The sequence below is a fragment of the Rousettus aegyptiacus genome, unplaced genomic scaffold (genome assembly GCF_014176215.1).
Source record: "Rousettus aegyptiacus isolate mRouAeg1 unplaced genomic scaffold, mRouAeg1.p scaffold_m13_p_11, whole genome shotgun sequence".
NCBI lineage: Eukaryota > Metazoa > Chordata > Mammalia > Chiroptera > Pteropodidae > Rousettus > Rousettus aegyptiacus.
Genome location: NW_023416286.1, coordinates 60,925,605 through 60,943,932, shown reverse-complemented (window position 1 = coordinate 60,943,932; position 18,328 = coordinate 60,925,605). Strand labels below are relative to the sequence as shown.

The following is an 18,328-nucleotide window of genomic DNA, read 5'->3' as shown; positions in this document are numbered from 1 at the left end:
GTAGTGTTTGCCATCTATGAGAGCACTTCACACTTCAGTGAAAAGAAATAAAACCAATCAGATTGCCTCTTTAAACTTTACTTCTATGGGAAAAAAAAAATTATATGTACATATTATACATAATTATTTTTTAAATATTTGTGTGTGAATATGTGTGTGTGTGTATAATTTTTTAAGTGCTGCCTACCTTTTTCCTCATTATTCCTCCCTCCCGCAAGACCAGCATACCCCTTACAATCCCCCAAGTCCCCCTGCCCCCCTATCATTTTCCCTCTTCAGATTTCTAACGGAGTGTGTGCCTCTAGCCTCCTCTGATACCAAATGTCCCTACTCCAGAAGCAAATACGTGGTTTTATTGTGTCTGTGCCACAGGGTAGTCAGGCCTCAGATTGTCTGAAAGAAACAGTGACTCTCACTTCCACCGCCCACACCATTCCCCTCCCATTTAAACATGTGAATAGCTGCTTGCTCCAGTTTGGTCTTTCCCTATCCAATAAATCTTCTCTGAGGGCCCAATCAAGACCTACTTCCCCCATAGAGCCTTTTCTGATTAACCAGAAAAAGCTTTCAGTTTTCTCCTAGTTACCTTCATTTTTATGCACACATCCTAACCAAACATCCCAGCAAATACCGTATTAATGTGCAGTAGCATTTAGGAGGTAGTAGATGTTAGATGCCTGACATACATTATATTTAATTCTTGCAATCCTATGAGAACTGTTATATTTAAAATAGAGATAAGTACTTCATAAGGTAGTTATGAAGATCAAATAGTGCCTGGCACATAGTGAGAGGTCAATAATTAATATTCAGTTGACAAATGAATTAACGACCTGCGATCACACAGTACTTCATAAATGTCAGTTGCCTTTCCCTCTCAACCCAATACAAGACGGAATGTATAAATCCAGTAAACGGCTTTCTTTTGCAGAACAGCAACTCACCCCAGGGCCCGCCACTGAACTGCATATTCCATTTTCTAATGAGTCCAACAGATTGAAATTTCTTCCTCTTTTAATTTAAATCTACACCCCTCCAACTTCTTCCCTAGTCCTGGCTCAGCTGCCGAGGGCCACACAATATAGAATCAGGCACCTGGGCCTCCATTTTCTGTACTCCACACCATCTAATTTATCCTTGGGGCGGACTTCCACAGGTAGCTAGGGAAAGTGATGCCCCTGCACATCCCACCTCCAACACACGCACGTGAAACGAAAAGTCTCAGAAAAATTAATTTCGAGCACATGTTAGTTTTATTTCAGACTTGCAGAACAAGACAGCAAAAGCAAAGGCATGATTACAAAAACAGTCTTAGAAAAGGGCTCTCAGAAATAGAAAGAAATGTCTAGGTAAGTGGAGCTCAAACTTTAGTTGTTTCAGAATCTCACTCGGAGGGCTTGTTAAAACGCCTAGTTTTGTAAACAGGAGTTTCTGATTCAGCAGGTCGTAGGTGGGGCCCATAACTTGCATTTCTAACCAGTTCTCAGGTGAAGAGGAGGATGCTGTTTCTGGGACCACACTTTGAGAACCAATGGTCTTGACTCCAAATAAAATTGTTCAGGTGCAGGACTGATTAATTTTACAGAGCTGTAAAGCTGCCACGCCTTTAGGCAGGTAACCCTGCTTACGCCACCAGAGTGTCCCTGCGTGCCCTTCTAACGGAAATACTCATCCACCTAGTTCCCTACACGGTCAAGGCCAAACGGGAGCCATTTGATTGAACAGAGTTTTTGCTTTTCATATTGGGATGCTTTGGGGAATTAAATTTGGGACATGGCTGTTGCTCTCGCCCACCGCCCCCTTCCGCCCAGTCAGATCGACAGCTTTCCCACACCAGCCCTCAAGGCAAAGCAGCCCCATCTAGCTGCGCGCCGCACCTTCTCATCACCCGGGACGCGCTTGGGGACCGACCGCCGAACTTCTGGCCTCTGGGGTGAACAGGGGAGCTCTAGCGCCCAGGCTCCGCAACGCGCACGCGCAGCAACGCTCCCGACGCCCGATGGAGCAGCCGCCTTCCTAGCGATGACTGCGCATGGCCGTTCGCTCTCGTCCCTTATCCCTCAAGTCCAAGTTTTTGCCTAGGCCGGCATTAATAAATCAGATTATTCATTTCAGGGGAATCCTACGAAGTTTAAATCCCTTCGAATTAAAAATAAAGGAAAAACTCTGTGCCGAAACCCGGGATCGAACCAGGGACCTTTAGATCTTCAGTCTAACGCTCTCCCAACTGAGCTATTTCGGCGCCTTTTTTTCAGCGTTTAGGAGTAAGATATTATTCAACTCTTTCCGCCCGCCCGTTCTGTCTTTTCTCAACTATTTATGGCATTTACTTTTTGTCAAATTAAACTGGTATATCAGAATTTTTCTGCTTTGCTTTTCAAAAGCCATGAATGATTGCACTGTATACGTTACTTTCTTCAACATGATCTGAATTTCTAACTTAATTTTCAACAACGGGGATCCTGAAGGAACCCGTGTGCAGCTAGCTGCTGGATTTGGAGGTCGGCTTGGCCAGGTTGCCCGCACGGGACGGAGCTTGGTCCAGGGTAGCGGTGGCAGCAGCGCGGCGGGGCGAGATCCGGCTCCTTACAGCTCGCAGCTCCTCCGGATGCGAGTGCCATCCCCCAGGGTTGGTCCCCACAATCCTGGAGCACGATGCTCCCATCGGCAAGTCGCCAGCCCAAGCATGGTAGACTCTTCCCGCCAACTCGCCCCTACCTGTGACCATACACGTTGTGACAACTGGAATAAAAGAATGGAGAAGGGCAAGGAGGTTGGATTGCGGCCTCCTTGTGATCCTGGGTCCTCGAAATGGCCCCCTAACCAACCACCACTTTGCACGGAGCCAGCCTGGCACACCGCAGGAGCTCCGTAAAAGCTTGGCGTGCTCATTAAGGACAATTATCCATTGTCCATACTACTTCCTACACCAGTAGACAAACGTTTCTGAAACATCCGCTACGTGCCAGACACAGACGTTCTGCAATATCCTAACGTCCTTTTAATTTTCTCCCCGATTAAATTGTAGTTCTCAGAAGGCAGGAATGATTATTATCGTTCCACCCTTTTAGCCTCCTCCTTAGAGCTTTACATTTAAGTAGAGGCTTCGCAGCCGTTTTTAGGGATGGACTCATGCCTGCATTTGACCGGGGGTGGGGTGGGGGTGAGGGGGAGCGACCAGAGAAAGAAAAAAGATTGAATATTTGGAAGAGTTTGCAATCGCTAAGGTGGAGAGTCGTTTTCTGAGTTCCGCTGTTGCGTCAAATCCAGATAACAAAAGAGCTTGGGATATAAAAAGAGGTCATTGGCTAAGGAGGTGAAAGAGACCAGAAAGAACTTGGGGATGGATATTGATCTGTGAAGGCTTTGGAGGGCTCGGAGTGGAAGAAGGAGAAATCTGAAGCATCTGCCTTGTGCTGGTCACACGAAAAGAAAGATGAGAAAAGAGGTCTTTTACAGGCTCTCTTGTGTGTCGTAAATGTAGCTACCTTTCACATTCTCAAAACACTGCAAGAAAGACTGGGTGACTAGAAAAATGGTAGGTAAGTTTTGACGAGATTTGGGTTAGGAGTAGGGGAAGAAGAAAAGGTCCCGGGTCTGAGAGGAAATGGAGGAAAGGGACAGGAAAGATAAGAGAAGGAAGAACACAAATAATAAACTTCATGTTTCACAATTTAATGTGATAAGATCCATTGTCAAATTACAAGATAATAGAAACTACATTGTAATATTGATCATTTGTCAAGTAAAGGTGGATTTCTGAATGTAAATGTTGTGATGGGTGTCATGATTAACTGGGTGACCCACACAACCTAGTTTGCACAGGATAGTCCTTGGTTACATCTATTGTGTTAGACTTCTGTCATAAAAGTATCTTAGAATGACTGGAAAGTAAACAAAGTTATCACCCAATTTATAAATTGTGGAAAAGAGCCACAGCTTGATTCGACATAATGAACCGTACTAGTTTCACCATCAGTGACAAGATTTTTAACATCGGCTCAATATTTGTTGTTGCTATTTTAAGAAGGAGACAGTTTCCCAGACTTAGTGTCATAGTTCCCAAACTGTGCAGCCAAGTGTCATGGGGCACTGCAGTGTCGAATATTTATATTTTCGAGCAAAACACAGTGGTATTGAACATCTGTGGGACACAGTACAAAGAACTAGGTAGTTCATAGTTTTAACAATAGATCACCGTACATTTCTTTCAGTGACATCATCTTTTTGTGAAGCTAGGTTTTCTGCAGTTGTGATAAAAAGTAATTGTTGGAGAAAATAAATTTGTAAGAAGAAATAAGAGCAATAGTGGCCAGTCTGCTTCCAAGTCTTAATATCTGTGCAGAACCCAACAGGTGCACACATCCCACTGGTAAGTAATGATGAGTGTTTATAAATCAAATAAAAACTTTTCTTTCCATTTATATGTATATATTTTTCCAAATATTACAATGTCGTTGGACGTAAATGCTCAATAACTTGTTTGGGCCTGAGCACTATAAAAAAAAACTATTCTGTATTTCTTTTAGCCCGGGGCACTGGAAACAATTATTAAGACACTAAGAGCATTATGGGCAGACGAAGTTGAAAATCTCTAGCTTAGTGCCTTAGTGTTAATAACAGGAATGAAAATTATTACTGAGTTTAGGAGAAAATCTGGCTTTACTCAGCAAGGTTGTAGCGGCAAGAACCATCACAACATCTACAGAGACCATGTGCCAAAGGCTAAAATGAAGGAAAATATGTACACACATCACAGTAAGAGGCAGATGTTAAAGAAGTTGGCTTTCAAATGCGGAAAAACACCCCATGTTGAAAAAAAGTTTTGCGTAGGCTGCAGTCCTGTCTACCAAATTAGTCCATGGATTTTGGCCAACGTTGGTCTAATTACCTATAATAACTGTGAAAACTAATTATGAAAAGATTTAAGAATGAAACAGCTAAAGAGAATATGTTGTATATAGTTATAACATCTAACAAATTTTTGAACTGCTGTCAATTGATAATCTGTCTTTAACTTTGTTTCTGGGACCCCAAAGCACACACACACAAAAATAATAGCTCTTAATTCAATTGGCCTCTAATTTTAATCCATATTTCCCAAAAATGTAAAAAAATAAAAAAAATAAAAAAGATGGGAGCATGTCAAAAGGACACAGGAGCCAGTTTGAAGGGGCTCCCACTGGCCAAATCTGGAACAATCTGGACATCAAAATAAATAATAAGAAGAATAGATGATTTGCCCTTGAATAAAATAAAAATCCATGATTATAATAATGAACGTAGAGGGACTTTGAGGGTTTTGGCTTATAGGTGAATGACTTGTGCCTACTGATAAATGTGAAGGGTGTGGTGGCCTTGAAAGTTACCATCTTCCAAGCATCAGAGTAAGGACTAGTTTAGTCAAAAACCATCAATGAATACTAAGTCTGAGGGGAAAATTATATGATGAATAGGATTACGGCATGGTCTCCAAGTGTCTCTCTAAAGAATCCTTAATAGTTTCAAGGGGGGAAATAGAATCTATACAGTGGAGAAATTTGACAAACCTTGATCTGGTCATCAAGTTTAACATCACCAATGAAGGACTTTGAGACATCACGTGACTCCCAATGTGATTCCCAGGAAAAGACACAACTTGTCACTTATATGATGGTCCAGCTAGAGATGCATAACCTGAATTAAATCAAGAGGCAACATTAAACAATTCAAAATAAAGGTTATTCTAGTGAATAAATGGCCTTTTTCTCAAAAAGGTCATGAAAGCAGATTGCTGAGGAACTGTTCCAGATGGAAGGAGGCTAGAGACAGGATAACTAAGTCCAATATGTGATCCTGGACTGGTTGCTATTTGGGAAGGTAAATGCTTTAAAACATATTATTAGAACAATTGAAGAAATTGGAATATGGGCTTACATAAAAGTATCTTGTCAGTGTTACATTTCCTGAAGCTGGCAACCATAGTTAGTTAAGAAAATATTGTTGTTTTTAGGAAATACATACGGAAGTAGAGAGATAATCATATCTGCAGTCTACTCTCAAGTGGTTCAGAAAAATAAAATCTGTGCAAATACACACACAGAGAGACAGAGAGAGTATGAAAAAATAAATGAAGAAAAAGTTTTAAAAGTTGGCTAATCTTGGTAAGATATATGGGATTTCTCTGTACCATTTCATGTAACTTTTATAAAAACTGGAAAGTCAGAATTTAAAAAAATATTATTTTTAATGGCATGTTCTTCTGAAGCCAGACAACATTAGCTGGAATCAAAGTAATGCTAGAGATGGAAGAGAACTTAGGATTTATTTAGCCTGATCTGCAATTTTACATATCAGGAAATTGAGACCCAGAGATGCTATAAATAACTTAAGGTTACTGTCTTGGTTTGCTTCATCCGCCATAACAAAGTACCACAAATGTTTGAAGGAGAGGAGGGCAGTGCTTAAAGAACAAAAATTTATTTTCTCACAGTTTGGAGGTTGGGAAGTCTAAGATCAAGGTGCCAGCCTATTATGTTCCTCGTAAGAGCTCTCTTCCTGACTTGCAGATGGCTCTCTTCTCACTGTCTGCACACAAGGCCTTTCCCTGGTGCACGTGTATGAAAAGATCTTTCTCTCTCCCTCTTCCTCTTCTTATAAAGCTACCAATTCTATCAGATCAGTACCCTATCCTTTTGACTTCCTTAACCGTAATTACCTCCTAAAATTCCTGTCTCCCAATACAGTCACATTGGGATTTAGGGCTTCAATATATGAATGGGGTGAGGAGAGAATGACACAATTCAATCTATAGCAGTTACACAATTAATCTGGTGCAGAACTGCCAATCTATCTTTAGCTTACACCAAATGTTCATTTTATACACACACACACACATACACACACACATGTGTATATATAAATATATTATATATATATATATATATATATTTTTTTTTTTTGAAGAAAGACCTTATTTCAATTAAAAATTGACATGAGAGTCTAAATCCATAACTGGAATCTGGTGTCAGGGCCCAGCTCTTTTGTGTAGATTCTTTTTTATGGACATGTCTGTGCATTTTGAAGTTCTCTGTGTGTAGAAACTAATACCTTTGCTTGATGGATATAAAACAATTTCTCTAAAGTTACATATTAAAGTTGTAACTTAGGGGAGAAGTATAAAAAAGTTAATAGATTGCCAAATCATCAGTGTGCTGAATTGATCCAAAAGAAGTTAATTTATTTAAAGCCATTAAACCACAAGTCAATAAAGACCTTATTGTTTTTTGTTTTTGTTGAGTCACATACATCAATATAAAGCCTCTGGGTACACTTACCAGGCCAGAAACAATTAAGTAAATTATACTCAAGAACAACCTACTGAGTTTTTCATATGTTCTAATACAATCCTCCCACATTCATCAAGCAAACGTCTAACTAACCATGTAAGTTTTGCAAAATGTCCTGAAGGCCAAAAAACTTAGATTCCAGAGATTGAGTTTCAGAGGCGTGTGTACTCTTTAAATACTTGTCAGCGTAATTACCTGCCTCTCTTTTATGATGAAGTGGGCCAGCCTCTCAACTGCATCCCTGCCCCGTGTCCACCCCACCCTTATCCAGCGATTATGGGATAAGACCGGATTATTCACCCAAAAAAAGAATTCAAAATAAATTAGTCTCTTCCTTTGCCCCAGTGGAGATACACGAGATGGTGTAAATGACCAGAGGCTCAGAAAAGGCCAGGGCACAGAAACACCTATGCTATTTGGCCCTGAGTCCCTTCCAACCTCCCAGGATCCTCAAATTTTTGACTCTCCACTACTTTCATCCACTTCTCTTAGTCTTGTTTCTTTGTATCCTTAACACCCCCAATTCCATATCCCACCAATGGCCAATTACTGACCCCCTTCACTTTTACTCAGGAGTCTTGATGACAAGTCAGCTCTCCTTTACTCTTCTTCCCTTCTTTGCACACAGAGGTCAGAGTTTTTCTAGAAAACTTTAGTGGGTGGGTGGGATGAGGTGAGAGGAAGAAGTGGAGCTTTGCTGTTTCCTGTGATCAGGACTCAGGCAGGACTCCGCAGTGTGAGGCAGACGCCTCACCAGACTCGCTCTCCTTTGTCCTACAGTTGGAACTGTGAGAGCACATTTCCAAGGCTCTCCTAAATCAAGGGGACAGAAGCAGGGCCCTGACCTCGGAATCTACCTCTCAATCTGGCCCATTCCCATCATTAGCAATTGGAAAAGCTGACTACATCCAGTTTTCTCCAAACACATAGGCTTCATCTAATTCAGAAGGGGCTGCAGCTCCATCCCATTATTCTACATGTGTCACATTGATAGTCCAGAGTCCAATTGTTCCCTGATAAGCATGTAGAAGAGCCCTATTCAGAATGCACATATTACCCTCTCAATAAAGAGCGCTTTGCTTTGAGAATGACTAATGCTTCCCTGCCTGCCCCATAGGAATGCAAAAAAATAAAATTAAAGTGTTGTTCCTTATCTCAACAAGAAACACTGACATCTAATCACATAGGTGCTTATGTAATATTTATAAAACGACCTCAGAGCAGCTGAGACACTGGCCTCTACACTATGTATGAGTCAATGAAAAGCCAGATTTCCAGTGTCACACAGCTACTTAGAACAATGGTGGGACTAGAATTTAGGAGTCTGCTCTCAGGCTAGAGCTGTCACAGTGCACCATGCTTGTCCCTGTATTAGATCAGCCTTATAAAAATACAACAGTTGTTTAAATTTGTGATTCACTTGCACTTTGGGAACCTCGAGTTTTGAGGCAATGGTTTTCTTGACCACACTCAGCACTGAATCTTGCTGCTTACACAAACCTGATTCTCCAAGCATGTGAAGAAACTTTATGCCAATGCTGCTCTTGAGACCTACTTAATTTCAATTCACTTCCTCCTAATAAAAATCTGGGTTCAGAAGTGGACCCACTAGGAATCATTCATATTTCCATATAAATAGAGTCCTTCAACCCGTTTTTATGGGTCTCTTGGTGTTCTGTGATATAACATGCATAACATCACCCATGAAGGCTTCTTGCCAAAAATGTTTGACCTGAAACCACTCTAGTCTCTAAGTAGAGCTAATTTCCAGTTTATATGAAATTTAGTAAATGAAGAAATAAGTTAAGCGACACAATGAAGAAATAACTAGACAAATCCGGACTGAAACGCTCTAAGACATCTAGCCAGCTATCCTCAAAATATCAATGTCATGGGAAAAAATAACAACATCAAAAAGATGAGGAGACAGCTCTATATTTAAGAGACCAGAAAGATATAACCAAAAGTAATGTGTGGGCCCTTATTAGACCTTGGTACAGAAAAAAATTAAAAAGCTATTTAGGGATATAGGACAGAGAAATGTTTTCCCTCTACTCATTTTATGTTTTCTGGCTATGGCCCTATAAATTAGAGTGACAAAAGACAGATTAGCAAAAGAAAAACAAGGAGAAGTTTATTAACATGTACATGAACATATATGTGAAAATTCTTAGTGATGATAACTCAGTATGAGTGGTTAGAACTTGGGCTTATATAGCATCTAATGAAAGAACAATAAATCTGTAGAGAAGTGACAGGACAAAGGAAAAATATTAAGTTTCTAGGGTGACAAATTGTGGGAAGATAAACATTTGGAGGAACTAATGATGGATAAGGGCTAGTGAGTAAAGTTTGTTACATAGATTCCTCTGTTGTGAGCTGTGTACAATTGTCTCTGGTGATTAACTTACGTCCATCCTGGTAGAGAAGAGAGGGAGGACATCTTTACAAATTTATCTCGTGCTTTCAGGCAAATAGGGAAGGGTAGAGAGCTTTTCTTGAATCTTCTCAATTGCCTTCGGCTCAAAATAATCCTTATGGGTGGCATATTCTGCTAACTTTCAGGGAAATATGGAGAAACTTAAATACGTATATTAAGAAATGATGATCAGTTTTCTTAAATATAAAAATGGTATTATAATTATGTAGGACACTTTGGTTTTTAGGAGATTTATGGTAAAGTATTTCATGTTGAAGTGTCATGATATCAATTTACTTTCAAGTGTCTCAAACATACACACGGACACACATACACAAATTAAATTAATATAGCAAAATGTTAATAATTGTTGAATCTAGGTAAAAAATTAAAGAGAAATATTAGTCTTATCTTACAGATTCTAGAAATTTCTGTATTTTAATGTTATTTTTCACTAACGATTAAAGAACTTTGTTTCCTATTAATGTTTTTAGGCATCAGAATATGACTAGAGATACCTTTTGTGAGACTAGAGAGGCTCTTCTCCAAATTCATAATTGGTCTAAGTAGTCTTTTTATCCATCCATTGCTGAGGTTTGTCCTGTATATACTAGAACCATATTTTGGGAATTGCCAAATCAGGTCATGTGGTCTGACAAAGGATTTTTTTTTCCTTCTTTTTTTAATCACATGAAAGCCTTACAAAGCCATAAAATCAAAATATGTGTAGATAGTTTTTGTGCTAGTTTAACATATAATGAATTATCTTTATTGAAAAATGACAATTAAATGAAATTATGCTGTTTCAAGAAGATTTAGAACGCAATTTCCATACCTTGTAGTCAATTCCAGTATGATTTGCACCAAAACCTTTCTTTAACATTACAAGGTCAACTTAATAATCTATCATGACATATGTTGGGGATAAAAATGCCTTCCTTGTCTTTTATTCTTAACTTTAATTTCCTTTTTGAATCAGGCTTTTAGTTTCGACCTTCACAATTACTAAGGAAAATCAGATTGCAGTAATTAGAATATTGCAGAAACACCATCTAAAACTATAGTTTGATTAGTCCATTAACTTAAGCAACCACAATTTCAGTTCCTGAGAATTTTAAACTGATTTAATTTTAGCTACGGGTTACACTTTTTTTTTTTTTTTTTATGATAGCTGAAAAAATTTGCAGAGTAAATTGGAAGCCGCATACTTATTTAGAATGTTATAAGGGCAAAAGGAAAACCTGCAGAGGAGCAGGTTAATTTTAAGGAAATGTGTATTTTCTAAATATTATGACATGGACTTTTCACTTGATATGTGACATCCAAATAAGCTATAATGAACATTTTACTGTGGAGGCTTTTTTGTGAGCAAAGAAAAATTGCTTTATATTTTCATTTAAGTTTATTCTTTTTTTTATTTTTTTAATGTGAAAGGCAGAACTGCAGAACCATTAATCAAAGTTTTAAAATTTGCTAGAAATAGAAAAATGTTTCTCAGGGGCTCATTTGACCAATTTTATTTAATATTTCTCAACTCTGTAAGTTTTATTCAGCATTTTAACCTGAAAATGTGCGTTCCTTCCTCTCCCACCCGTATAGTTGGTTCACACAACTATTTTCATTAAGTAAGCAATGTTTTTATTCCAAGTCAATAATGAGGGATTAAGCAAAGTATAGAGCTGTTACTAGAACAGACATTTATTTCACTGGAGGGCTTTCCAGTGGTTTAAAGCCAAGAAATGGAGACCATGAATTAGAGTTGCTTCTTTTGCTTCTCAAAATTGCCCTAATTAAATCAGGATGATGAAACTGGGGAGTCTTACTTTCTGAATTCAGATAGAAAGATTATGTTGGTAAAATAGAATATTTTCCACCATTGTCTTTTTGAGAGTGTGTCAATTAAAGCATGGTAACTATAGCTATAAATACAACAGTGTTAGAAATATTATTAAAGCTAAGAAAAGATCAAAGAACAATTATTCAATAAAGTTTCTATGAATAAGCACCAAAGTGAGGATTAAAGATCAGTCCTTCTAAACACCACCACCACGTAAGTGAAATCATTAGCAAGCATAAAATTTGCAAAACTGGTTTACCTGTTTCTTAAAGTGTTAGGTTCAGGAAGAAAGTGTGCTTTATGTGGTTAGCGGTGTGTGAAAAAGTAAAGGGTTCTGCCTGGGGTGGTGTGGAGAGCAGATGTGTGTGTGGAAAGAGACACAGAGAGGAACTGAGAGAGACAAAAAGACAGAGGCAAAGAATATGATCCTTGAAAACCTCACCACCAGAGATGTGAGTGTCCAAGACCTGGGATACAGGGATGATTACACTCCCAGGAGCAACAAGTCTAGTGGGCCACACAAACCTATAAACAGATAAATCATATGAGTAAGGTATGATGGTAATATAGGGGGCAAAATCCCAATGTCTGCAGGTGAGGCCGAAAGGAAGCATAATAATTTGGGGCTGTGGAGGAGATGAATTCTGTTATGTATCTGTAAAAGTCGAGATATCTTCTGGAATCTGGATGGGTGGTCCCACTATGCAATAGGCGCCCTAAGTCTAGAATCCAGAAAGAAAACTCAGATGCTGGAATATGAACTGTGGGTGTCATGGTCTTCATGAGGATGGGAGGTAAGGATACATGAATGAATGAGATCACCAAGAGACAGCACGTGAGTGAGTGAGGAGGCTGATGCAGGAATGCTGGGAACATCATCACTCAGGGCCGTGATTCTCAACAGGAGCAACTTTGCCCCCCAGAGACATTTGGAAAGTCTGGAGGCATTTTTGGTTTTCATAACTGAGGGAGTGGGTAGAGGCCAGGGATGCTGTTAAACTAACTCAATGCACAGGACAGCCCCCTACAACCAAGAATTATCCAGCACAAAATGTCAGTTTAGGGAATAAGCAAAAGAATAAGGAGACAGCAAGAAAGAGAAAGGGGAAAAAATGATGAGTGAGATGGGACAGAGTGGTGCTGCTGAAGGCAAGAGAAGAAAGCATTTTAACAAATGGGGCGTGACGGGGCCAAGGAACAAGGAAGAAAATTGGCCTTTGGCTTTTGCACTTAGGAGGTTATGAATGACAGTCGTGAAAATAGACCCAGTAAAGTAACAGGAAAGAAGTCAGGTTATAACAAGGTGCTGAGACATCAGGAGATGAAGACATTGGATACTGAATGGGGACACTCTCTCAAGAGTTTGTTGGTAAATAGATGAGGGAGACAAGAGAAGAACTAAGGCATAATAATTCATCGTTTAGAGAAAGGAGATTCCTGTTTTCTTCATTTTTTTTTCTTGTGAAATAAAAATAAACTAACATTTATCGAACATGTATTATTTATGTGCTATCTGAATGTTTTACATACATTCATTTATTGAAAATTCACAACAACTACTATTTCCATTTTGCAAAGGAGAATGTTAAGTTCCTGTTGGAAAACTGCGAAGATCATGAGGCAGGATGTGGTGAATTGGGCTTTGAACCTCAAGTGTTGGGAGGCTCTCCTAAACTTGAGAGTGAATCATGGTTGCTCTGTGCAGATGCTGCTGCTGCCCAGTCCGATGGCTCAAAGGCAGACTCTGAAGCTGGAGAAATTAGACAGAGTAGCCTTACAACATTGACTAAACCCAGTCCTCACTTTTTATTCATTCCCAGCAGGAGGCTAACAAAATACTAGGTCATTCTAGCTCTCTAGTCTAGGTTTTTAAAGGTGAGTTTATACTCTCCGAAGAACTCACAAGCTGCAGGATCCCACATTACTGATTCCTTGCTCAGTCTGTCCAAGCAGGAAACAGTTTGGCAGGAAGTGCGTCTGGATGTGTTTGTCACCTTAGCTGATCCCTTCCGGAATTTCGTCTGTCATCAGGGAATGGTGGAAAATCACAGGACTCAGGGTCTAGGTATCTAGAATTTTGTGAACTTGAGCACATTTGTTCAAGGGGTAAGTCAAGAATTTTCAAAGGTAAGCACTGGTTTTCACATTGGCTCTGGCTCAGCAAACACAAAGGTGAGCACATTTTTATTATTACATCATTTGGCCTCCTTCTACAACAGTAGCGGGAGAATAATGGACTGAGAATGAGTGAGACCAGAACAGAGTCAGGGATTTAACACGTGATAAAAATTTGAGATCTCCTTCCCTGTGACATACAAAAAGGAGCTAAGCAAGAACAGAGGAAAGCATCGCTTACAGTTTAAAGGGCCCATCCGCTTATCTCAGATACCAATATGTAAAACATTGACATTTTCTTCAGTGATCTTGTAAAATTTGTGTACAGAATTAGAGAAATTTTAGGTTCATTTAAGGTTGGGTTAAGTAAGGATAGTGCTCAGAACACAGTACATAGTCAATAACATAGAATGAATGAATGAATGAATGAATGAATGAATGAATGAAAGAGACAGCACGAGAGTAGGTAGCAGAATTAAGAGTACTGAGAAAGAGTTTATACTAGTTTGGGCCACTGGAGTCCAGACTGAGTAAGGAAGAGTAGTAAAACCAAGTCGAAGATGATGAGAGATAGACTGTCGGGGCTGACCTGATTGGGGTCCTAGGTGGAGGTAGGATTGGATGGACCCTGAAGCTCATGACAGAGGGGATATCAAAGGGGACGCTCCAATTTTTTTTTTTTTTAACACCTACAACACCTGGTCTTCCTAGATGGTCTCTCATCCAAGTACTAACCAGGCCCGACCCTGCTTAGCTTCCAAGATCAGACGAGATCAGACCATTTCTTTTTAATCTTCTCCCTGGCTCCTCTGGCTGAAGCTTATACCTTGGCATTTCTCATGACTTGCCTGTGAATCATGACACCCACCATCAACCGTGTCATTTTGTGTGATCTCCTTGTGGAAATTTTAATCTATTCTCAAGGTTTTAACAGTCATTTAACTCCCGTATATGTGTCTGTAGGTCTTGAACCACGCCCACCCATTTGAGCTTCGGATTCATATGTTTGTTAGATGTCTCCACTTGACTATCCCACAGATGTCTCAAGCTCACCTCCCAAATGTAATTTATCATTCTCTGCTCTTTCCAACGCAACAGTCAAAACCTTAAAATACTACCCAAGAAACCATGCCTCCCATGTATAATCAGTTGAGTTCTTTAAAGAGTGCTCACAGCTGCCCCCCACACTACCCGTTTTTGCAGTGCTATGCTTCAGGCCTTATCATCACCAGCCTGATTGACTGCAACAGCTTCATAACTTGGATCCCGGCAGGAGCTCAATCTCGCCTTCCTTAAATTCATCTTTCCATACTATTACAGGAATAAGCTATCAAAAACGTAATTCCGCAGACAATAAAAATGGCAAAAGATCTCTTAAAGTGTAAAAACATTCATGATATATTTCTTAGTGAAAAAAAGCAGATTCTAAAACAGTGTGTTCATTATGATCCCATATTGGTTTTTTAAAATGTAGGCATATGCTCCATGAAATGAAATGAAAAACAGCCATTTAACTATTAATGGGGGTTATCTTCCAGTGGTAGACTATGGGTAATTTTCATTTTTTTATTGATTTAATTTTCCAAGCTTTCTGCAATGAGCACACATTATTATTGAAATCAGGAAACAGATAAATCCTACGAACCTAACAATGTTAATTTCTTCTGTAAAATCTCGAGTTAGCTCTCTGCTGGCAGGATGAGGTCTAAGCATTTTTTCATAGCAGACAAGGCCATCTATGACCTGGATACTGCATTCCTCTCTAGTCTAATTTCCCCGCCTCACATTGTAGAGCAGTGGTTCTCAAACTTTAGGGTACATCAGAATCAGTGGCCCCCTTACAGAGTTTCTGATTCTGTAAGTCTGAGGTGGTACCCAGGAATTTGCATTTCTAACAACTGATGCCAATGCTGTTGGTCTGTAGGCATGTTTTCAAAAATTATTGTGGTAAAATATACATAACAATACTTACAATGTTAACTATTTTTAAGTGTACATACAGTTCAGTGGTGTTATATACATTCACAATGTTGTACAACTATCACATAATCACTTTCAGAACTTTCTCATTCATCATCCCAAACAAACTCTACCCATTAAACAATAACTCTCCTTTCCCTCTTCTCTCAGCCCCTGGTAAACCTCTATTCTACTTTCTATGTCTATGATTTGCCTCATATAAGTAGAATTACACCATTCCATTGTTTGTATACGTCTTATCTATCCATTCATCTGTAGATGTATCTTTGGGTTGTTTCTACCTCCTGGCCATTGTGAATAATGCTGCTATGAATATTGGTGTACAAGTATCTGTTTGAGATCCTGCTTTCCATTCTTTGGGGTATATATCTAAAAATGGAATTTCTGGTAATATTATGTTTAACTTTTTGAGGATCTGCCATACTGTTTTCCACAGTGGCTGCATCATTTTACATTCCAACCAGAAATCTGTGAGGGTTTCAATTTCTCCTTATAAACACTTATTTTTGTGATTCTTGAAATGATAGCCTTCTTAATGGGTGTGAAGTTGTATCTCATTAGTTTTTACTTGCATTTCCGTAACAGGCTGGGCACACATTGTGAAAAGGAGTGTGCTAAAGTAATACTGATGACCAGTAGTGCCCTGAACACACAGTATTATTTACAACTTGATACTTTCATTCTGTTATTCCCTCTCCTTGGAATTGTCCCATTTCCTTTACTAACTCCAGTTCATCCTTTAAGACACAATTCAAACGTCATCTTCAGAAAGTCTCAGAATGTCTAGGTTAGGCTAGTTGACCTCACACAAGCCCTGAGAGGCTTAGCTCCTGCAGCGCCCAGTGTTGTGAACGGTGCGCTCAGGGAAGGGAGGAGAGAGAGGCGTTGAACTAAAAGGAAGTGACTTTGTCTAAAGTCTGTCTACGGAACCGATGTGCCCCAAGACCATTCCCCAACAGCAAATAGCCAGCCAAGTGGCAGCTATAGGGGTTTCACCACCTAGATTTCCCTTCAAGAGTGTTTGCCTTTCAGCTGCCAAGAGTGCAGTTAATTGACAGCCTCCGCCTACAGAGCCTTCAGGATTCACTTCAGTTCTTTCTGAGCAGCCTCCAGTCCATGACTGAGTACAAAGGGGCACCTGGCATTTCTGCCCAGCATGGGACATTGTGGCACTGATATAGTGGGTAACAGTTCTAAAATGCCATTGCTGTATTCCAGCAAATATATGACACCATCGGTTTGAAGTACAATTACTTATCACGAAGAAAGACAAATTATCTTAAAACATTATAGATTTCCCAATTTCAGAAATCTTTAATAGTGAAGAAGTACAGATCTTGGTATCAATTAAGTTTGGTCATTCGGATTGGAGGATATAGGGGTCCAAGAGTTAAGTCCCGAAGAACAAAGTGAAATCCATAGATTATCTGAAATATCTGAGCATTTAGGAACTTAATGAGACTTGATGGAAAAATTAAGAATAGTACCTAAAACAATTAAAAAAAAAATGAGACAAGTACTACTCTCTCTTTCGAGGAAAAAATAAAATTTTATGAGACAGGAATTATAATCATAGCACACCTCTTGATTTCATAAAACTATATAAGTATTAACTTTATTAAAACTAAATATGGTTTTAGTTTGGGAGTATTGGAAGAAAACAGAAAAGTGAGTTGGTATGCAAGAGTTGGTATGCGAGAGAGCTAAATCCTCATCTATTATTACAAGAAGTTGATAATAAAGGCAGTATAAGCATGCTATTTAAAAACATAAAAAGGAGATATCAGAATCGGGGAAATATTACAGAGGAAGACATTCGGATATTAAGAAGAAGAAAATATCAAGGATGACTATCAGGTTCCACTTATTAAAATAAGGACCACTAGGAGCTTAGAATCATATTGAGATTTAAGTGCTGTATAGGCATCAATTTGCAAATATCAAATAAGCAATTGAATATATGAGATTTTAAACTGGAGATCAGGAAAAGAGAGCTTGCCTAGAGGTTTTTTTTTAATTGAAAAGAAAAGTTGGTAATTGGAGTCATGGGATTAGGTAACATTTCTCAGGGGTATTTGGCACTGGTGACTCCGGGGAGAATTCCTGCAGCAGAGGTGGAACGGAAGGCAGAGAGAGCAAGCTGAGTACAAAGCAGGTGAGGAAAGGCGGCGCTCTTTCAAAGGCCTGCTGGAGACCAAACTTCGCCATAACTCGATCAACTTCTTCATTTCTAAGGTTGCTCTTCACTTTTAAGACAATTTTTTTTTTTACAGCAGTTTTAGGTTTACCACACAACTGAGAAGGAAGTAATTTCCCACATACTCCATCGTCCTGACACATGCATGGCCTCCTCCATTATCATCACTCGGTGGAGTATCATTTTTTTACCAAGGATGTACCCACACTGACACATCATAATCACCCAGGTTGTCATTCTATGGGTTTGCACAAATGTATAATGACATATCCATCATTATATTTTTTACACAGAGTGTTTTCACTACCCCGAAAGTCCTCTGTGTTCTATTCATCGTCCCTCCCCAACCCTGGCAACCACTGATCTTTTTATTATCTCCAGTTTTGCCTTATTCAGAATGTCATATAATTGGAATCACACAGTATATTGCTTTTTCGAATTGGCTGCTTCCA

The 18,328-nt window shown here is 39.3% G+C and overlaps 1 non-coding gene across 1 annotated transcript; it reads right to left on the bottom strand.

The window, feature by feature from the left end:
* Nucleotides 1-2,169: 2,169 nt before the first annotated feature.
* Nucleotides 2,170-2,242, bottom strand: TRNAF-GAA. Its single transcript has one exon. It is a non-coding gene; the product is annotated as a tRNA-Phe (tRNA).
* Nucleotides 2,243-18,328: the final 16,086 nt, after the last annotated feature.